This window comes from Microcaecilia unicolor, chromosome 10 (genome assembly GCF_901765095.1).
Source record: "Microcaecilia unicolor chromosome 10, aMicUni1.1, whole genome shotgun sequence".
Lineage (NCBI taxonomy): Eukaryota > Metazoa > Chordata > Amphibia > Gymnophiona > Siphonopidae > Microcaecilia > Microcaecilia unicolor.
Window position 1 is genome coordinate 85,622,940 of NC_044040.1, and position 15,056 is coordinate 85,637,995.

General features: G+C 43.9%; 1 protein-coding gene across 2 annotated transcripts in view; it reads right to left on the minus strand.

Annotated features, from left to right (window-relative positions):
• The window catches only part of XPOT (exportin for tRNA), a 645,960-nt gene that overhangs the window by 6,891 nt on the left and 624,013 nt on the right, over positions 1-15,056 (minus strand). The gene's annotated exons all lie outside the window — the stretch shown is intronic.

Below are 15,056 nucleotides of genomic sequence, written 5' to 3' on the forward strand. Positions count from 1 at the left end.
AAGTTCAACTGCGCAATTAATCGCGATTAATCATGGCATGCATTTTGAGCACATGCTTTTCAAAATTTTTAAAAATGTTGACCCAAGTATCCTTTTGAACAGATGCTCAGCATGGCTGATTATCCTTCACAACATTCAAATTAATCATGGCATTAAAAATTTTAATCATATGATTAGTCATACCTCTGGGCTGGATGGCTTGGTACTAGTAAATTCCCACTGCATAGAAATGAACAAAGTCTCTTTGGACTTCTGATGGAGAGTTCCAGCAGAAAAGGGAACCAAACTTGCATCAGCCAACAAGGAATGATAAGAATCATGATTCCCTGGTCTTGCCTGAGCTTCTGAAGAGTCCTCGCTATGAGTGGAATTGAAGAGCATACATACCGAAGACCTTCCCAATGTAGGAGAAAAGCATCTGAGGCTAGTTTGATCTGTCTCTGGAGCAGAACTGAGGCACTTTCTTGTTAAATGGAGTGACAAAAAGCTTGATCAAGAAAGTGCCCTGCTCTCAAAGGTTCTGGGCAACTTTGTTGCCCAGGAACCACTGGTGAAGAAGAACTTGACTCAGTTTGTCTGCCAGGATGTTGTCCTTTCTTGCCAGCTATGTGGCCCTGAGAAACATTCTATACAAAATGGTCATTTCCATATTCAGTTTTTAACACAGGCAGTATATAATACTGTCCCTCTCTGCTTGTTCACACAATACATGGCAACCTGGTTGTCCATTTGAAACAGGAGAGCCTTGCGGGACAACTGATCTCTGAAAACCCATAGAGAATTCCATATTGCCTTTAGTACTAGAAAGTTTATGATGCAGTTGTTCCTGGGCAGACCAAACTCCCTGGGTGTGAAACCCATCTGTATGAGCTCCCCGGCCTAATTTGGATGCATCTGTTGATAGAGTTGGAAGGGTATGCCTTTCGCCAGATTAGAATGATCTACCAGGGAAGTGAGTCCAACAGAGGACTGGTGACAGATACTACATCTCAAAGGTTCTCCATAGACTGAGTCCACTGTGTGAATGAGGTCCATTGTACTTGTCTTAAATGAAGATGTGTGAGGGGTGCTACGTAGACTGTGGATGCCATGCGGCCCACTATCTTCAACATTAGATTGTAAGCCCTCTGGGGAAAGGGAAATATCGAGTGTACCAAATCTGAACAATAAATCTGACAAGCTGATATTTGCTGACTCTGCTGATTTTCTTCAATTGCTACATTGGGTTTAAATGAGACTTGCAATAATTTAGCAACTGCAACAACTCAAATGGTTAAATGTAGAGTTGCATTTCTGAAGTAGGCTATGAAAACTGTAAGCGCTGTTTATAGCTATTCTGCATGCTGTTTTAGATTCTTTAATTTGTAATTTTTCAGTTTGAATTTCTTATCTTTTTCATTACTTTTTATTTTTTAATTTTAATCATGCAATTGATGGTATGCTATTTATTTTTGTCCCCACTGTAGCACCATATGACTCTGAGCAACGAAGAATTAAGTGACTTGTCCAGACTTACAAGGAACTGCAGTGGGTATAAAAATAAACAAACATATGTTTAATCGAACGATTGCAATTTTAATCAAAATGCAGCCCTCGTTAAATGATTGATATCTGTTCCTTCTTAAAAAGTACGTTTTACCAGTCAATCATCCAAATAGGGAAATGCACACCCCTGTTTGAACAGATATGCTACTAGGCATTCTGTGAAGACATAAGAAGCTGAAGCAAGGCCAAAAGGCTAAATGCAATAGTTATAGTGTTATTTCTCTATGATGAACTGCAAAAACTTCCTGTTATTTGGATATACTCTAAATGGATGTATGCATCCTTTAAGTCCAGAGAACATGCTAGTCCACTTTTGCTAAACAGGGAATAGGGAGCCTAAGGAAACCATCCTGAAGGTTTGTTTGGTGAGATATTTGTTTAGGGCCCTTAGGTCTAGGATGGGGCAGAATCCTCACAATTTCTTTTGTGACCAGGAAGTACTTGGAATAAATCCCTGCATCCCTGTCCTCTCTCTTGGTGGAATGTGTTCAACCACATTGGTTCTCAAAATGGAAAAGAGTTCCTTTTTTAAGTATCGCCTGATGCTAAAAGCTTGATTTTGAGGCCAATTCACTAACTGCAGATGGTATTTGATTAGACTATCTTGAGAATCCAATCAGTCTGAGGTTACAAGAGGGCCATCTGTTAAAAAAAAAATGAAGTTTGCCTCCCTCCTACCAGAAGGTCATCCAGAACAGATATTCATACTGAACCTACGTTCTCCTTGAGATTTTGGCTATAAAGCTGCTTGGGGCTTTTGGGCCCTCTTCTTTCTGGGTCGAAAGTGAGGTCCCTGTCTAGCTTGGGAGAAGTGTGCAGATGGAGGATACCTATGCTTTTTGAAAGTAGTAGGACCCCCATTGCCCAGCACTCTGATACTTCTTGGAAGAGGATGCTGTGTCTGAAGTAGGCCTGATCTTAAGGATGTCACTATGCTGCTCAATAAGAGTAGCAGCCTCATGAACTTTATCTCTAAAGAGATTCTCTCCTTGGCACGGCATGGCAGGCAAATCTGTTGGTGCTGAGTCCTCAATGCTGTACTGAAAATATCATAGGTCACATGTCATGTATTTTCCACACTCACTTCCTTTGGATAAAGCAAAGCTCTTTGAACCTTCTCCCTAGGAAGAGTGTCAGCAAACTCTGCAACACTGTGCACAATGTCCCACAGGAAGACCTGGTAGGATGCTATATAGGATGCAAGCACAGCATTCTGAAATATTTTTCTCCCAAATGATTCCAATGTCTGAGCTTCTCTCCCAGGGGACACTGATGTCACGGAACCTGGGATGGTGAGTCCTTGGGCTGCAGCAGACAAGTCCTCTGGGGAGGCGCAGAGAAGAAGCAAACCAGGCACTAAATACAAGCAGGATACCAGACATGGTAAATAGTACACTCAAGACAAGCAACAACCACCACCAGAAAAGGGAGATAGACCACTCAGGTGGGCCTCATGGCCGATCCAGAACCCACTCGTACAGTGTTCAAGTGTACGGGCCTCATGGCCGAACTGGAACCGAATCATACCAGAAGGAAGGGAAAAGAAACAGAAAGGAATCTCTTGAGCAAGTACTACACAAGCAGTGCACACACACTGCACTAAACAGAGCCACAACCAAGGGGTCAAAAGACCCTACACACAGGCACAAAGAAACTGAAGGGGAAAAGACAACCCCACTTAGATTCACATGCTAGAAACTACAAGTAAATGGTAAATAAAATCACACAGGAAGGCAGCACAGGACTGGGCTTAGAACCCTAGCTATAAATGAATAGTCCTAACCAAGTCAGACATACATCACACAGAGAGGTAGCACAGGGCTGGGCTACTAGTCCCAGCTAAACAGAAGAACCACCCACTCAAGCACAAACAGAACCAAACAGAGAGGACACTCAGGGCTGTGCTAGATCCACAGCTATAAATGAATAATCCTAACCAAGTCAAACAGAAATCACACAGAGAGGTAGCTCAAGGCTGAGCTAGTAGTCCCAGCTAAACGGAAGAGCTGTCCACTCATGCCACACAGAGAGGCAGCTCAAGGCTGAGCTAGTAGTCACATGAAACAGAACAACCACCCACTCAAACAGAATCAAACAGAGAGGATGCACAGGACTGTGCTAGTAGACACAGTTAAACGGAAGCATGGCCTACTCGTGCCACAGAGAGACCGCTTAAGGCTGTGCTAGTAGTCACAGCTAAACGAATAAGCAATCCACTCAAACACAACCAGAAACTTCACAGAGAGAACTCAACCAGAAAGCACACAGGAAAAACTCAAACAAGGCCACACAAAGGAACACTCACAGCTAGGCCACATAGCACTCAAGGATAAGGGAAGCCACTCATGAAGGAACACTCTAAGCTGTACCATACAGCACTCAGAGAACAGGGAAGCCACTCAAAGGAATACTCAAGGGTGTGCCACTAGGCACTCAAGGAAAAAAGGGACGCCACTCATAGGAATCCACTAGGCTGTGCCACACAGCACTCAAGGGAAAAGGGAAGTCACTCATAAAAGTACACAAGGCTGGCCACACAGCACTCCAGGGTAAAGGGGAGCCACTATAGGAATACATTCTAGGCTCTGCCACACAGCACTCATGGAAAAGGGAAGCCACTCATAAGAATACACAAGGCTGGATATACAGAACTCAAGGGTAAAGGGGAGCCAATCATAAGAATACACAAGGCTGTGCCACAGAGTCAAATAACAGACACTAGAAACAAAGGGAAAAGCAAGCAAACAGGGAAAGCTGCCTTTACATATACAAATCAGATAAGGAGCAATGCTCACAAGAATCAGGAGACAGACACAGCAGACAAAGAGTTAAAGCAGGCTAAAGGGCTGCTTCTAAAACACAAGTCAGCAAGAAGCAGGGCTTACACTGCAGTCAAAAGGTTTAAAGCAAACAATGGTAAAAAAAACAATATTCTTACCAGAACTCAGCCCACACACAACTGGGTAGGGAAAGGAAAGGCAGGCAGAGACAGAGCACACCCACCTGCACGGGAGCAAGGTAATCAAGGAAAGCAGCTGTGGAAGCAAAGTAATCAAGAAACGCAGCTGGGCTGTGTAGGAATATGCTAAGTTATGTGAACTGTTCAGCATGTATAGAAAAGATATTGCAAGTTAGCTAGAAGGAATAACAGTTGAAAGTTTTTTTAACAGGATTGTATAAGGATTGTATAGTTTCCGAACAGTGACCCCTACAGTTGCATTGTCATGGCAGGATATTGTTTCATGTTTGATAATGCTTCTGTCTACATAATCAGATTTTTACATATACCTTGAACTGTGCAAAGAATGACATCTGAAGAACTCCCTTAAGTTAATGACATGTTACTAATGAAGTGGACAACTATTAGATGGACTGTTTAACTGACTGGAAACCACGAGAAGCTTTCAGTAGAAGTCTCCTAGATGCAACATGATGTCTTCCATGTGAACCTCTGCCTGCCTGAGTGAGCCTGCCCGAGTGAATCTTTCAACAGTATACAGACTGCTGTTTCACAATACCTGAACCACCTACACTGATTTATAAAATACTCTGATGCCAAAATTGTCTACTCATCAGATCAATTAAATTTTATTTCTTGCTGCTTACATTTTAAAACTACACATTGTGGACTTTTCCAAAAGATTCTATTCTTTTTCCTAATGTTATACAAATGTTCACCATGTTATGGAAAACTTTTATACTTCTCAATTGCTGTATAACACCCTGTATCAAAAGTTTAGTACAACAGTTAGTTGCAACTGTTTTAAGTAAGAAAGAACCTACAGGCCACTATGTCCTGTATGAACGCCCTATGGCTGATACCGAGCTTATTGCTGGAACAAAGGAAGAAGAAGATTATGTTCCTACATATTTTCCAAAAACACTATAACTCAACAGTGCCTTCATATACGATCTAGATCTATTGCACCCAGAGTTTTGCCATTATCTTGCTCATAATTATAAGACTGCTGTTTAACCTGCATTTGGCCAATATTAACCCTTTTTAAATGCTACAATGAAATATTTCTTCCCTAATACTACTAGTTTTTAGCTATATTTACACAATCAAAGTTTGACTAATGATCAGCTTTGTAATCATAATATATTAGTTGATTGCAATCATACACTCAAATTTGTTGATTCCATTGTATGACACATAGACTTAATTGAATTCTCATGTTTCCAAGTTCCGCTCCGCCCCAGAGGGGTAGGTGTAGGATAGTTAGGCCCCTTGGGTTGGTTATAATAAAAGGAGAATCCCAACGCTGCATTTCATCCAGCATAAAATTATGTATTCACATGCTGACTCTTGCTATGGCCTTGTCCCTCACTATGTCAGATCACCCATGTCACCTCAGATATATATATATCTCCTCATTAGACTCTAAGAGCCCTCTGGAAAGGATGGCCACACTAGTAGTCACGTGTGCTGCCACCGCCCCCCCTGGGGGGGGGCAGCAAGAGGGGAATGTAGAAATATGTTGTCACTTGCTCTCAGTGAATTACAGGCCAATGGCTCAGGCTAAGAACTAGGCCTGTAAAAATCAAAGATCATCTCTGACACAAAATACATGTCACTGCAGCAAATGCTGAAGTGAGTTCCCAGAGAGCTGACAGGGGAGGGGGGGGGGGGGGGGGTCTGCTCTGTCAACAATGCTGGGACTGGCACCTGCGAGAAGTCATGAGCGAAGATGTTTTGGCTAGTGGAAGATACGAGTAGGTCAGGTGCAAGTAGGATGAGAACATCCAAAAGGGGGGCTAGAGGAAGGCTTGGGAACATGTGAAGTCATTCTTATCAACTGATAAGGATCTAAGAGTTCTGGTGAGAAAGCTAGGGTCCATTGGGATGAATAGATTCAGAAGGGTATAAAAAGGGCAGTCTGAAGGGTGTTAGAAAAGAAGGCTCCAGAAGGCTGAAGAGAGAGATCAGACTGCACCTGCCATGTGAAACGTTGTCCCATCATGATCCAGATATGAATGCCTAATTTGCTTGTACTGCCTTTGGGTAAGATACTGATGCTAATAAACTATATTATTATATCTACTGACTACTGAGTTTCTTCTTAATTATGGAGCTTGTTAATTCCTGGACTGTGTAAGAGCAGTCTGGGGGAATATGAGGTCAAAATAATTGGTGGGAACACACAAATTATTTACAGCTGGCAACAACCGGCTCTCTGAACCAGGGGCATAGCCAGACAACAGATTTTGGGTGGGCATAGGGAAGAACTGGGTGGGCACCAATTGTTCTCCCCCTCCCCCAACCATCACCCAAAAAATATCTCAGCTGGTAGGAAAATGCTTCTTTCCACCTTGGCAGTCTGCAGCAGGCATGCGCTGAAAACTGAACATAAGCATGTGCCGGTATCATGGAGAGTAGCATTTTCGTTACCATCAGGAGGAAGTCTTCAGCTGGCCAAGCTTGGGATCCCACTAGTTACCACTAAACGTGTGCTACTGTTGGGTGGGCCCGAGCCCTAAATGGGTGGGCCCGGCCCACCCAGACCCATCTGTGGCTACGCTACTGCTCTGAACAGTGAAAGGTAACAAGGGAAACCACTCAAGGAAATAGAACAGGCTTTTGCTGGAGAGCCTAGATAACAAAAAAGGAATCTATTCAGGTTGAAACCAGAACCACACACAGAAAAACAGAACAGGGAAGCAAAGTTAACAGGCTAGTAATCCATACAGGTTTAAAGCAGAACAACACACACAGAGAAACAAAAGAGGGCTTTGCTTGAGAGCAAACCTAACAGGGAAGTAATCCATACCAGGGGCGCAGCCAGACTTTGGCGGGAGAGGGGGTCCAGAGCCCGAGGTGAGGGGGCACATTTTAGCCCCCCCCCAGGCGCCGCTGACCCCCCTGCCAGTTTTGCCCCCCCCCCATGGCGCCGCTGTCCCTCCCCTGTCCCTTTGACCCCCCCTCCCGCCGCCAATCTTCCCCCGCCACCACCAGGTACCTTTGCTGGCGGAGATTCCCAACCCCCGCCAGCCGAAGTCCCCTTCAGTGCCAGTCTCAGAGTCCAGCGTGTTCGCTGATCTGGATTTTGTTTCTGTAAGTCCTGACGTCCTGCATGTAGGAACGTGCAGGACGTCAGGACTCGTAGAAACAGAATCCAGATCAGCAACGCGCCGAAGACCGGCACTGAAGAGGACTTCGGCTGGTGGGGGTTGGAAACCCCTGCCAGCAAAGGTACCTGACGGTGGCGGGGGGGTTGGCGGCGGCTGGAGGGGAGGGGCCGAATGTGGCGGGGGAGGGTCGTCAGCAGGGGGTGTGAAAGCAGGGGGGCCAGGGCTAAATCTGCAGGGGGTCATGCCCCCCGTGGCCCCACTTAGCTACATCCCTGATCCACACCGATTCAAACCGAAACCACTCACACAGGGCTCTGAGCTGTGCCCAAAGACAGCACAACAAGGAGACCAGTTCCCTCAGAATCAAACAACAGTACAATAAGGAAAATAGACCTGTTGCAAAGGCAATGCAGGAAAGCTCCCTGGGTCCTTATAAAGGAGTAGGCTTATGATGTCACAAGTAGGAAATGAAGCAGAAGCAGGGAGGCCAAAGCGAGGCTTGGCTTCAGTGACACTAAAGCGAGGCTTGGCTAACAGCAAGAACAACAAGAGGAGAAAAAGGCAGACTGGGAGGTCACAGAGCTAGATACAGAGAAACATTAGGTCTGAACATAAGGGCATGGCCACAACTGTGACAACTGAGGAGCCAGCCTTGCACTTTTGGCTCTTTAGAAAGGAATTCAACCATCATGGAAGAGCAAGGAAGCTGCTGCTTCTCAAATCTGGGGAGCCTTCTGAACTCTCAACACAGAGCTGACCTTCTCATTAATAGGAGAAACAGAGGTGGGTCTTCTAAATTCTCATCTGAACCTCTTTCAGGATTTTATGAACAGGCATTGTTACAACCTCCTTGGGTGGGTCAAGTACAACGCAACAATGATTTTGCTACTGAGAGAAAAACATATGATTTATACTAAATTGAACCCGCCGATTCCAAATATGAACTCCGAATTTGCCTGACACATCTAGATTTTAAGTTATACATGCAAAGCCTATTTACTTATAATAGTAATGCATTATATATTGGAAATATTCCAATGGACATGCCCGGACCTATCCAGATGCGCTCAGACAGGTCTATTGGCTGATGTCAGCAGTAAGTATATAAGGCAAGATGGATAGACGCAAATGTGTTAACGATCCGGACAATTTCTACTACATATGTGGCAAATACACTGATCAGAGCAAGAATCTGACAAAGCGAGTGCGCCTTGCTTACAAGTATTATTTTGACTGTCAAATTGGAGATCAAGATAAAATCTGGGCACCTCATGTTTGTTGCACTGTGTGTTACTCTGAGCTAACGCAGTGGTTGAATGGTAAAAGGAAAGGAATGGCTTTTACAGTGCCGATGGTTTGGCGTGAGCAGAAAAATCACCATTCAGACTATTTTTGCATGACTAAAATCGCCGGATATTCAAAGAGAAACAAGTCACAAATTGTGTATCCTGACTGTGAGTCTGCTCTTAAACCAGTACCACACGATGTAGAGAATCCAGTGCCTGCCCCTCCTGCAGCAGGAACGGCAATTGAAACTGATGCTTCTGATCCTTTTGAAGAAGATGTTGATTGGCATGATGTATTTCCTGATCCAGAACAACTGGAGGGTCAGTCGCACTTGCTGAGCCAATCAGATTTAGATGATCTGGTAAGAGATCTGTCATTATCTAAAGAAAAGTCAGAACTGCTAGCTTCTAGACTTCGGGAATGGAATTTGCTACAACGAAGCACCACAACTTTACACTTTCGTCATCGACACACCAAATTAGCTGCATACTATGCAATGGAAAGCGATGTCTGTTTCTGTACTGATGTAAATGGTCTTATGATGGAGTTAGATGGTACACATGTTCCTGATGAATGGAGGCTATTCATAGACTCTAGCAAAACGAGTTTGAAAGCTGTCTTGTTGCACAATGGTAACGAAAAACCATCTGTTCTATTGGCTCATGGGGTTGGAATGAAAGAGACCCATGCTTCTATGGAGTTAATTTTGAAAATGATCAAATACTCTGAACTTAAATGGAATATTTGTGCTGACCTGAAAGTGGTAGCACTGCTGTTTGGCCTACAGTTAGGGTACACAAAGCATATGTGTTTCTTGTGCCTATGGAACAGTTGTGATGACAAAAATCATTAGAAAATGAGACAGTGGCCTCTCAGAGTCCAGCACACAGTTGGTCGGTACAATGTACAACACAAATCACTGGTTGATCCACTTCAAGTTTATCTTCCACCATTTCACATTAAACTTGGTTTAATAAAAAATGTTGTAATTGCACTTGATTGTGATGGAAATGGTTTTGAAGTATTTGAAGGAGATGTTTAGCACACTGAAAACTGAGGCTAAAATAAAGGCTGGAATTTTTATTGGCCCCGAACTCAACAAACTAATGCTTGATGACACATTCAGAACAAAACTCAACCCTCTGGAACTTGCAGCTTGGGATGCATTTGTGCTAGTAGTGCAGAACCTCCTTGGGAACAGACTAGCTGAAAACTATCCTGAACTAGTAGACAACATGCTTAAAAGCATATGAACAACTTGGCTGCCGAATGTCATTGAAAATGCATTTCTTACATTCCCATCTTGACTTTTTACCACCCAATTTGGGACACGTGACGAACATGGAGAGAGGTTCCATAAAGACATTTCTACAATGGAGAACTGATATCAAGGCCGCTGGAATCCCAACATGATGGGGGACTACTGCTGGTTTTTGCAACGGGAAAATATGACCGGTCACAAACGCAAAAGCAGATGTCTAAAGCACTTTTAATAGTACTGGGCCTTGCTGAAGTAAGACTTTTAAACTGGAATACGCAACTTTTTTGAAATTTTGCTACTCCATTACATTTTCATATACTGTTTACTACGAAAACTTTGATGTAGATCAGGTAATTGTTGGAGGAAAACTCGTTCTGTAAAAAATTATTCAATGCTTTCCAAGTGCTTAATTCATTTGGGCAAACTTATGCATAACAAAATTTCCTGACGTGTTACAACAATTCTGACTTCGGGTTTGGAATACGCACACTGAATTTAGTATAGGACAAATGTTTTTTGCCCAGTAGCACATTGCTTCGGCCCTGGGCTCTTCCTCCTCCCTCTCTAACTTAAATGGGATAGCCTGTGCTATCTCTCTCACAAAACTGATAAGAGAGTTCCTTAGGTGGGCAGAACTCAGCACCATTCCTTTCAGAAGACCTCTGGATCTTCTTCAGAACCCCAAGAGTGCTCTGATTCAGACTCATAGAAGTACTTCATAGGTGTTTGAATTTCTGTCTGTCTTGCCTTGGCCAGAGGTGTTGAGTTACCGAAAATTTCCAGAAGTGCTGTGGTGCAGCTGGCATCCACTCCTTCAAGACCTTGGTGCTAAGGTGTTACCTGTAGGCAGTACATAGATCTCGAGAACTGGATGGACCACTTCTGGTCTTACCATAGACAATGCTGACACTGCAGTATGACATCAAGCAAAGATGCTCTCTTTCCTCTCCTTGAACTTCTTCATGAGCTGTTCTTTGAAGGACATCACAGTAGGAGTGATCAAATTCTCCCAAGTCACTTGGGGGATATTGAAACTGGGGTCTCGGGTCCATGGAGTCTGTTGTACTCTCTCAGATGTCATGAGAAATCAGTAGTTCTCATGTCAAGGGCCCTTGGATGACAGTGATGAACTCAGTGCTGTGTTTCAATGAGGGACAAATGTCGAGGCTTCTCATTCTCCACAGAGTAACCAGCATCTTTTTCAGGCAGCAATTGGAAGACGACTGCTCCCAATGGCCTCTACCAATGCTCAAAACTGAATGTGAAAGACACCCTCAATGCCGATGCAGCCCCAGGACCCACCGAGACTGATGCGTCCAATGACAATGGATTGGCCTTATCTGCATTGAAAAACATTTCTCACTGCTTTTCTTTTCCACAAATCTCTGACATCTGAGAACACAGAAGACATTGAGATGGATCATGATCAGGTCCCAAGCATTACAAGTACTGGTTATAGATATCTGTAATGGATATGGCCTATTGCACCAGGAACACCTCTTAAATTCACTGTGGGGGGGGGGGGGGGGGGGGGGGTCTTCTTGGACGTGTCCAGAAAAATAAAATCAAATGACTCAATGTTGAAGAATTATATCTGGATGGGAGACCAAGATTTGATAGGCCCAAATCAAGTTAACAAGAAAAAAGAATGAAAGTAGCAGGTAAAACTTCCTAGGGAAGCTAACATGAAAAAAAAAATTGCACAATAGCAACATAATTAACACATTGAAAAAAAAGGAACAGATTTGGAAGGAATTAGCACTGAGGCAACCATGAAGCACAGATACGTCTGCTTGGCTCCGGGGAAAACTACAGAGCAAGTGGGGGGGGGGGGGGGGTTCCTGCGTGACAGCAGCAGGCAGGAATAAGTACATAGGTGTGCATGTGCAATGAGACATTCTTAAAAGTGCTGAAAAAACTTCCTGCTTGGGGTCTGTCAGATGACTTCATCCATGAGTGAGGATTCAGCTATCCTGCTTGTCCTTGGAGAAATCAGCAACAAACTGCAAGTAGCAATATGCCATACCAATCACATTTTCATGGTAAATAATTTTAAGCCTGTCCCCTTATTTCCCCTCCACTACTGGAAAACCTACAGTGTTAAACTCAACTCTTGTAACTTACATATGATTTAAATGTTTAGAGGGTCTAATAATCTTTTATCAGCAAACATTTATATGGCAGATGAATACAGAATACTACCAGTCTACCACCACACCAGCAAACATCTGGACAGGATAAGTATTAAGCATTTCTATTTTAGAACCTATTAGCTTATAATTACTGTCCCAACGTGGCCACATTTTGCTTATGGCAGGCCGCTTCAGTGACAGCAACTGTTAAGCAAACCTAAATCAAATCATAAGAACATACATACAATATAAATCAAGTTAAAATTATATAAACATCCAAAATATCACAACAAATGACATATAAACCCATAATACATAATCAAATTGTAATAACATAGTGGTAAAAACATTATAAATTATACATAACATAGATAATAAAAAAATCACAAATGTAAATCTTTAAAGCAACATTTTAGTGCATCATACAGTGTGACATTATAAAGCAACTTATAAATAGTGCTTAGTGTCTGTTATAAATCCTGGCTTAAAAATCAACACTTGAACTCGTGCATTGATCATAAAGTCACAGAATTAAGAGGATACACAATGGCAGTAACAGCACATAAACTAACAGGTAGTGGCAAAGGACAGGCTGTAGCAGCACAAACTGAAAGCAGAATGGCAGTAGTAATATATTGTCAGGAGGATGTGGGCACAATGGCAGTCAATCCTCAGACTCCCTGCCATAATCTAACACGAACATCTTCTTCTCCAGCCAGTCCAGGCTTAGACACACACCTGAACAGATTTTGCCTCTGGTAACTAGCACAACTTGGAAACAGTATGGCCCAAAAAGAAGGTGCTCTGTCTACCTGGCCCTCTCCTCCCAAGTAATAGGCCTCTCCTACCTCTCTTCAGCCACCAAGACTCCTAGGGGCTCCTTCCACTTTTACCAACCACTTGCCTTTGGACTACACACGTGCTATAAATTATTCCATTTACAGAATGCGCCAAACATCCTTTTCACTCAGGAGGAGCATTACAGTCAGCAAACTTCCCCCTTTTCACTCAGGAGGCTAATTACAATATCTAAGGTTTTTACTTTTACTACTCCAACCATAAGCAGGCTAACTCTGGCATTTTATCCACAGGTTCCTTGCTCCGCCCCCAGCATTAATACCCCTGGGGTCTCAGCAATGCAAAAACAGAGTAAACCTTACTAAGGAGCAATCATTAAAGTGCACCTGTCTATGGCTTCCTTTTACTCCAGCCTAACAGCAAACTTCTAGAGGGTAGCTGCCATCCCTTCCCAGATTTTCTCCCTCTCAGGGCTGTCAAGAGACACAGCTAGACCTGGGGCAAGACCGCCCTCCCCCCACCTGGGCCACTGCGGTGCCACCCCCTCACATTCCCCCTCTCCCACACACTCGCGCTGCCCCTCCCCCCATATTCGGGCTGCCTGCTCCATGTCTGACTGCTCCTGCTCCTGTGAGCCAGGGCCCAGATGACTGCATTAATGTGAGATCCCGGGTCACCTGGGTCATCGTGTTAATGCAATCTTCCGGGTCTGGGCCAGTACACAAGGGGAAGGAGATAGACAGACCTGGAAGAAGCTTGCCAGTGCTGGGCCCGATGAATTTTGTCCCCCTGCCCTCTCTCTTGGCAGCCCAACTCCCTCTCTGTGGCCCCTGTGCACTTTCCAAGAGTTGGCATCACCTTAAGCACTCCTCCCACTGTGCAAACAGATTAGCACAAAAACATTTCCTCCCAGCTGTACCCGCTGTCTTTTTCCTGTGCCTCTGAGCAGCCTCCCTGGGATAGCTTCACACCAAGCTCTTCTCCCTTCCTGCAGACAGAGCACCTCTTAAAGAACAGCCTAATTCCCCCAGCTCTTACCTGGTTATCTGGGGCAGTGCCTGGCTCTCCAGGACTAGTTTCTCTTCTTTCAATAGAGGTTTGACTCACATCTCCTGTGCATGCAGATCCTACTAATATACTACTTGCCTGCTGCAACAAGGGAGCCACACTTTCCTCCTCAGGTGGAAAGTAGCAACCGACTAATTGCTTCCCCTACAGTGAACAGCTCACAGCTAGAGAATGACACTGGGACGGGGACCTGAGGCAACCACAGGGATGGGTACAGAGCTTGCGAGGACAGATCCCACAGAGACAGGGACAAACTTTGTCCCCGTGTCATTTTCTATTTTGAAGCCTGTTAACGAACTGGACTGTTATTTATGTTTGAGTGATGCCTATAACAATATTTTGATTTTTTGGAAAAACAAGCAAAAATGCTGGCCACAACTAGCAAAATTTGCATGGGGGATCCTGTACATCTTGGAAGGCAGGAGAGCTAGACTGAATCCTGAGATAGTTGATGACTTCTTATTCATCCACAGATTAAGAAATCATAACAGTACTTCATAGGGAATATTTTTCCCCTCTAGGGAATTACAGAACAGGTTGCATTTTATACCCCTGGACATTTTAACAGTGTGAATTAGGATTCCTTGGTGTAGTAGAAATCAGCTATTGTTGGGGTTGGAAGGATAAAAGATGGTGGTGGGTAGGAGGGTTATTATAGCCACTCGTTGTTATTGTTTTCTAGTTGCAATTTATACACAACAGTTGCATAGCATATTGTCCCTTTTTATACTTTAATAAAAAGATTTAAATATAAAATCACAAGTGTTTGAGGCTTCTGCAGATGAGGACAGAGCCGACGGGGGCAGAACCTGCGGAGACGGGGTGGGGACGGAGATAGGGCCTGCAGAGACGGGGACAAACTTTGTCCCCGTGTCATTCTCAACTCAACTCAG